Genomic DNA, 6,000 nt, shown 5'->3' with positions numbered 1-6,000 from the left:
CATTTCTAAAAGTGTGGCAAATGCATTCTTTGGAAGTATGTTTTGGGTGAATACAATAATAGGATGTTACTATTTACCATACTGAAACAACAATAAAATTAGTTTCTCTGCCCAATATAAGAATAAAAAAATCCCATGCTACTGTCACCAGAACACAGGTGCTGGTAATATACACTATATATACAAAAGTATGTGGACACCCATTCAAATTAGTGGCTTCGGCTATTTCAGCCACACCCGTTGCTGACAGGTGTATAAAATCGAGCACACAGCCATGCAATCTCCATAGACAAACATTGGCAGTAGAATGGCCTTAAGAGCTCAGTGACTTTCAACATGGCACCGTCACAGGATGCCACCTTTCCAACAAGTCAGTTCGTCAAATTTCTGCCCTGTTAGAGCTGCCCTGGTCAACTGTAAGTGCTGTTATTGTAAAGTGGAACCGTCTAGGAGCAACAATGGCTCAGCCGCGAAGTGGTAGGCCACACAAGCTCACAGAACGGGACCGCCGAGTGCTGTAGTTTGTAAAAATCGCCTGTCCTCGATTGCAACACTCACTACCGAGTTCCAAACTGCCTCTGGAAGCAATGTCGTCACAAGAACTGTTCGTCGGGTGCTTCGTGAAATGGGTTTCCATGGCCGAGCAGCCACACACAAGCCTAAGATCACCATGCGCAATGAGAAGCGTTGGCTGGAGTGGTATAAAGCTCGCCGCCATTGGACTCTGGAGCAGTGGTAACGCGTTCTCTGGAGTGATGAATCACCCATTCACCATCTGGCAGTCTGATGGACGAATCTGGGTTTGGCTGGTGCCAGGAGAACGCTACCTGCCCGAATGCATAGTGCCAACTGTAAAGTTTGGTGAAGGAGGAAAAATGGTCTGGGGCTGTTTTTCATGGTGCGGGCTAGGCCCCTTAGTTCCAGTGAAGGGAAATCTTAACGCTACAGCACACAATTACATTTTAGACGATTCTGTGCTTCCAACTTTTTGGCAAAAGTTTGGGGAAGGCCCTTTCCTGTGTCAGCATGACAATGCCCCCGTGCACAAAGTGAGGTCCATAAAGAAATGGTTTGTCGAGATTGGTGTGGAAGAACTTCACTGGCATGCACAGAGCCCTGAGCTCAACCCCATCGAACACCTTTGGGATGAAATTGGAATGCCGACTGCGAGCCAGGCCTAATCGCCCAACATCAGTGCCCAACCTCACTAATGCCTTGTGGCTGAATGGAAGCAAGTCCCCGCAGTGTTCCAACATCTAGTGGAAAGCCTTCCCAGAAGAGTGGAGGCTGTTAAAGCAGCAAAGGGGAGACCCCATCCATATTAATGCCTATGATTTTGGAATGAGATGTTTGACGAGCAGGTGTCCACATACTTTTGGTCATGTAGTGTATAACTTCTATGTTATTTCTGTTTTGAATCCCACTATCTCAATTAAAATGAACTGTACTGATCACATTTTACATTAGAATTGTGCCTTCCGGTGCCCAGGGTCTCAGTCGTAGAATTTGGTTTAAAAATGTATGCAACTTGGTCTTATGTTTGTGAGATTTGTTGTATTTGTTGTTCGAAGTACTGAAAAATAAAATGTTTAATTTGTGGGAATATTCCGATGCTTTGGTCCAGGCCCCATTATTTCCACCTACTGGTGACTTCTTGTCATCTTTCTCTTGCATTTTTGCAGCAAGTCACTTAATACAGAGTACTAACAGTACCACTGATACTCTGCTCAGTATCATCACCCCTGAAATAAACACTTATGTGGCAAAGTCCTATGCTTGTCCATATTTGTTCACACACTGCAAGCACTGGTTTGATCAACCTTGGCAGTAAAGAACAAGTAAAATATGAATATTATCCCCACAGGATGCCCGTTGTGAAATGTAGATGTATGTTGTCAATTTCCAGGCTTTGTGTTCCCTGTTGACAAATACAGTATGGACAGTTGAGGTGAAATGTCCTCAGAAGTCATTATCTGTGAACCCTCTCCAGAAGTGGCTTCCTTTCATTTCATGCAGAATGTTAGTCATCTGTTGTTCCTCTGTTGCTCATCATGCCCTCAGCAGCAGGGGAGAACATCATATGAAAGCCACCCCTTTTGGAAATTGAGAGTAGATTATTTTCATTTGCTTAATTACCTAATTAACAGAAAGCTAATTACTTTGTTGTGTGCATGAGTGCATATGGAGAGGGTGTTACATAACTGATAGTAATCCTCAATTAATTTGTTTTAAAGCAGCACTCTATCAAGTCAAGGCCTAATCCACAGCATATCGGCAACATCAAACCAACAATATGTAAAAACAATTCAGACAAAAACACTTTTGTTAGACACCATTGAGCTTAATATGCCCCATATTCAAATGCAGATACGTTTAGCTGACTTTGTAATTGTGTGTTGTATTGTCTTTTAATGGATCAAATTTTTTTATTGATTTCACTAATTGGAAGTTTGGCTAGAGAATTATATTTTTTGATTACATTGTATGATTACAACTTTGATGCAAAGTGAGAGGGGTGCTGTTGTTACTATAAATGTCTGCATTATTCACTGAACAAAAATATAAACGCAACTTGTAAAGTGTTGGTCCCATGTTTCATGAGCGGAAATAAAAGATCCCAGAAATGTTCCATTGGCACAAAAAGCTTATTTCTCTCACATTTTGTGCACATATTTGTTTACATCCCTTTTAGTGAGCATTTCTCATTTGCCAAGATAATCCATCCACCTGTGGCATATCAAGAAGCTGATTAAACGGCACAATCATTACACAGGTGCACCTTGTGCTGGGGACAATAAAAGGCCACTAAAATGTGCAGTTTTGTCACACAACACGATGCCACAGATGTCTCAAGTTTTGAGGGAGCGTGCAATTGGCATGCTGGCTGCAGGAATGTCCACCAGAGCTGTTGCCAGAGAATTGAATGTTAATTTCTCTACCATAAACTGCCTCTTAATGTCGTTTTAGAGAATTTGGCAGTATGTCCAACCGGCTTTACAACTGCAAACCACGAGTAACCACGCCAGCCCAGGACCTCCACATCCGGCTTCTTCACCTGCGGGATCATCTGAGACCAGCCACCCGGACAGCTGATGAAACTGGGTTTGCACAACCAAAGAATTTCTGCACAAACTGTCAGAAGCTCATCTGTGTGCTCGTTGTCCTCACCAGGGTCTTGACCTGACTGCAGTTCGACTTCAGTGGGCAAATGCTCACCTTCGATGGCCACTTGCACGTTGGAGAAGTGTGCTCCTCACGGATTAATCCTAGTTTCAACTGTACCGGGCAGATGGCAGACAGAGTGTATGGCGACGTGTGGGTGAGCAGTTTGCTGATGTCAACGTTGTGAACACAGTGCCCCATGGTGGCGGTGGGTTTATGGTATGGGCAGGCAGGCATAAGCTACGGACAACGAACACAACTGCATTTTATTGATGGCACATAGATACCGTGCCGAGATCCTGAGGCCCATTGTTGTGCCATTCATCCGCCGCCATCACCTCATGTTTCAGCATGATAATGCACTGCCCCATGTCGCAGGGATCTTTACACAATTCCTGGAAGCTGAAAATGTCCCAGTTCTTCCATGGCCTGCATACTCACCAGACATGTCACCCATTAACTGTTATGTATTTTTCTGTAATATTTTATGTACACGCTGCTATTTCCCTGTTTTGCCTTCTTGTCAGGTCGCCCTCGCAAAATAGGTTTTTAATCTCAATGGGTCTTACCTGGTTAAATAAAGGTTTAAAAATATATATATTTAAGCATGTTTGGGATGCTCTGGATCGACGTGTACAACAGCGTGTTCCACTTCCCGCCATTATCCAGCAACTTCACACAGCCATTGACGAGAAGTGGGACAACATTCCACAGGCCACAATCAACAGCCTGATCAACTCTATGAGAAGGAGATGTGTCGCGTTGCATGAGGCAAATGGTGGTCACACCAGATACTGACTGGTTTTCTGATCCACATCCCTACCTTTTTTTTATTTAAAGGTCTCTGTGACCAACAAGTGCATATCTGTATTTCCAGTCGTGAAATCCATAGATTAAGACCTAATGAATTTATTTCAATTGATTTCCTTATATGAAGTGTAACTCAGTAAAATCTTTGAAATTGTTGCATGTTGCGTTTATATATTTTTTCTGTGTAGTGCTACACGTCAAACTGTGGGCAGAGTTCTATCGTGCCCAAAGTGTGGAAAACAGGAAAGTGCATGTGACAATCAATTTCAAAACTAGATTAATTTCACCATAAAAATTGTCTGATTGATCAGACAGCTTTTGTTTTCAGGAACAATATATATTCATTTCCAGTGCAAGATGTGCTGTAGTGTGAATTTGAATTAATTTAATCTATGATTCCTCCCCTATCTTTTTATTTCTAATATCCTATGTTGGAATAGTTAATTTAGTTAATTTCCCTATTCCCCAGTATTTAGGGGTATCCATAGCTATTCTTCTATGTATTCTTTTTGTTTGTGTTTTGGGTGTAAAGTACTGTATATTTGTTACACATAATCTTGTCTGTTGTATTTTTTCTTAATTGATACAAGTTTATTTCTAATTTAACATCCTGTCTGACTGCAGATTTTGGACTTCACCTGGACTAAACACAAATCCCACACTAGCATGTTTCTGTGGCTGTATGAGAGAAGAGCAGAGGACTATTAAACACAACCCTGTGGTCTGGTCACGCTAAGAGCCATGCCAGGATTGATATGTCTCTCCCACGCCATGTGGCTGCTTGTTTCTTCTCAACTTCTTTACTAGGAGAATATGAGACAGTGTCCCCCATCATCCACCATGACCAGATGTGATAACAATACGTCTCTACTATGTCATCAGTTCTCTTTATTATATAGCTTTGTGTTTTTTCAGGATTGTTAAACAAAAATGTGACTATTTAGCTGCAGAGAGCTCTATCATTTAAGGAATGGGCTATACAGGCATAGACTTGATGTCTAAATGAGAATGTAACTTTTAAAAAATAATGTAAATTATATGGAGCAATTGTGTGACTAACAACTTAGACGTTTGATTTTTAAAGTGATAATAAAAGTGTTTACTGCTTTCTCATAGGAGGAGCAATGAGACAGTACCGGCTTCAACTGCTGTCAGTGGGTGGCGCTCTATACCAAAGAAACAGCCTTTCCAAGAAAACCCATCAGCCGTGTTGTGCCTCCTAGATGCAGCCATGATACATTTACTGTCTTTTGTAATGAAATGAACGGTGCTTTTCAGACCTTGATCAAGGATAAAGAGACTTAAAATATTTTCTATTGAGGTTAAATTAATGTTGCTTTTCAACAAGTGTTAACTGGACTATTGGACCGACCCATTATAATTATATTCTGTAGGCGGCAAAAAAAGACTGACTTTTTCATTACTGCCATAATGTCTTAACTCCTTCAGGTGACAGTAAAGAGAGCTGAAACAGGGGAAAATTCCGTTTTCACAGGCAGGTCACTGAATGCAGTTATTATAGGCTTGTAAGATGCATTTTGAAGTAACTATTAATGTATTATAATATAGTGGAAGAAGTTAGTGAAGTGAATGTATCACGCAATAATTTACACAAATATAGCTACATCTAATGTTAGTTTGTGTTGTGGAGTGTGGCCACTGCACATGCTATAAGCAACGTTACATTAATATATATCTTATTAGTCTGGGACAATGAAATTGTTTCCAACAAAGTTATGGCTGAGACATAGGGATACTACTTTTCTTGCATGCATATTCGTTTAGCCCTCTATCGACCTTTAACCTCTCGATTTCCCTCCTTCCATTGGACAAAGTGCCGAAAAAAATAAAAGAAAGCTCTTTCTGCATCAATTGTAATTAGATAGCTTACAGCTAGACATTTTTACTTCATGACAATCCGTTGGTGTCGACCCTTTCTGCTAAAACTAATGCATCATTATATCTCTCACCAAAATTGCATTTGTTGGAATTGGCTACTACTGTGTAACTGGCAACGAATATTACCTC

The sequence above is a fragment of the Coregonus clupeaformis genome, chromosome 10, assembly GCF_020615455.1.
Source record: "Coregonus clupeaformis isolate EN_2021a chromosome 10, ASM2061545v1, whole genome shotgun sequence".
NCBI lineage: Eukaryota > Metazoa > Chordata > Actinopteri > Salmoniformes > Salmonidae > Coregonus > Coregonus clupeaformis.
The sequence above is the reverse complement of the archived record's forward strand: the minus strand, read 5'-3'. Positions refer to the sequence as shown.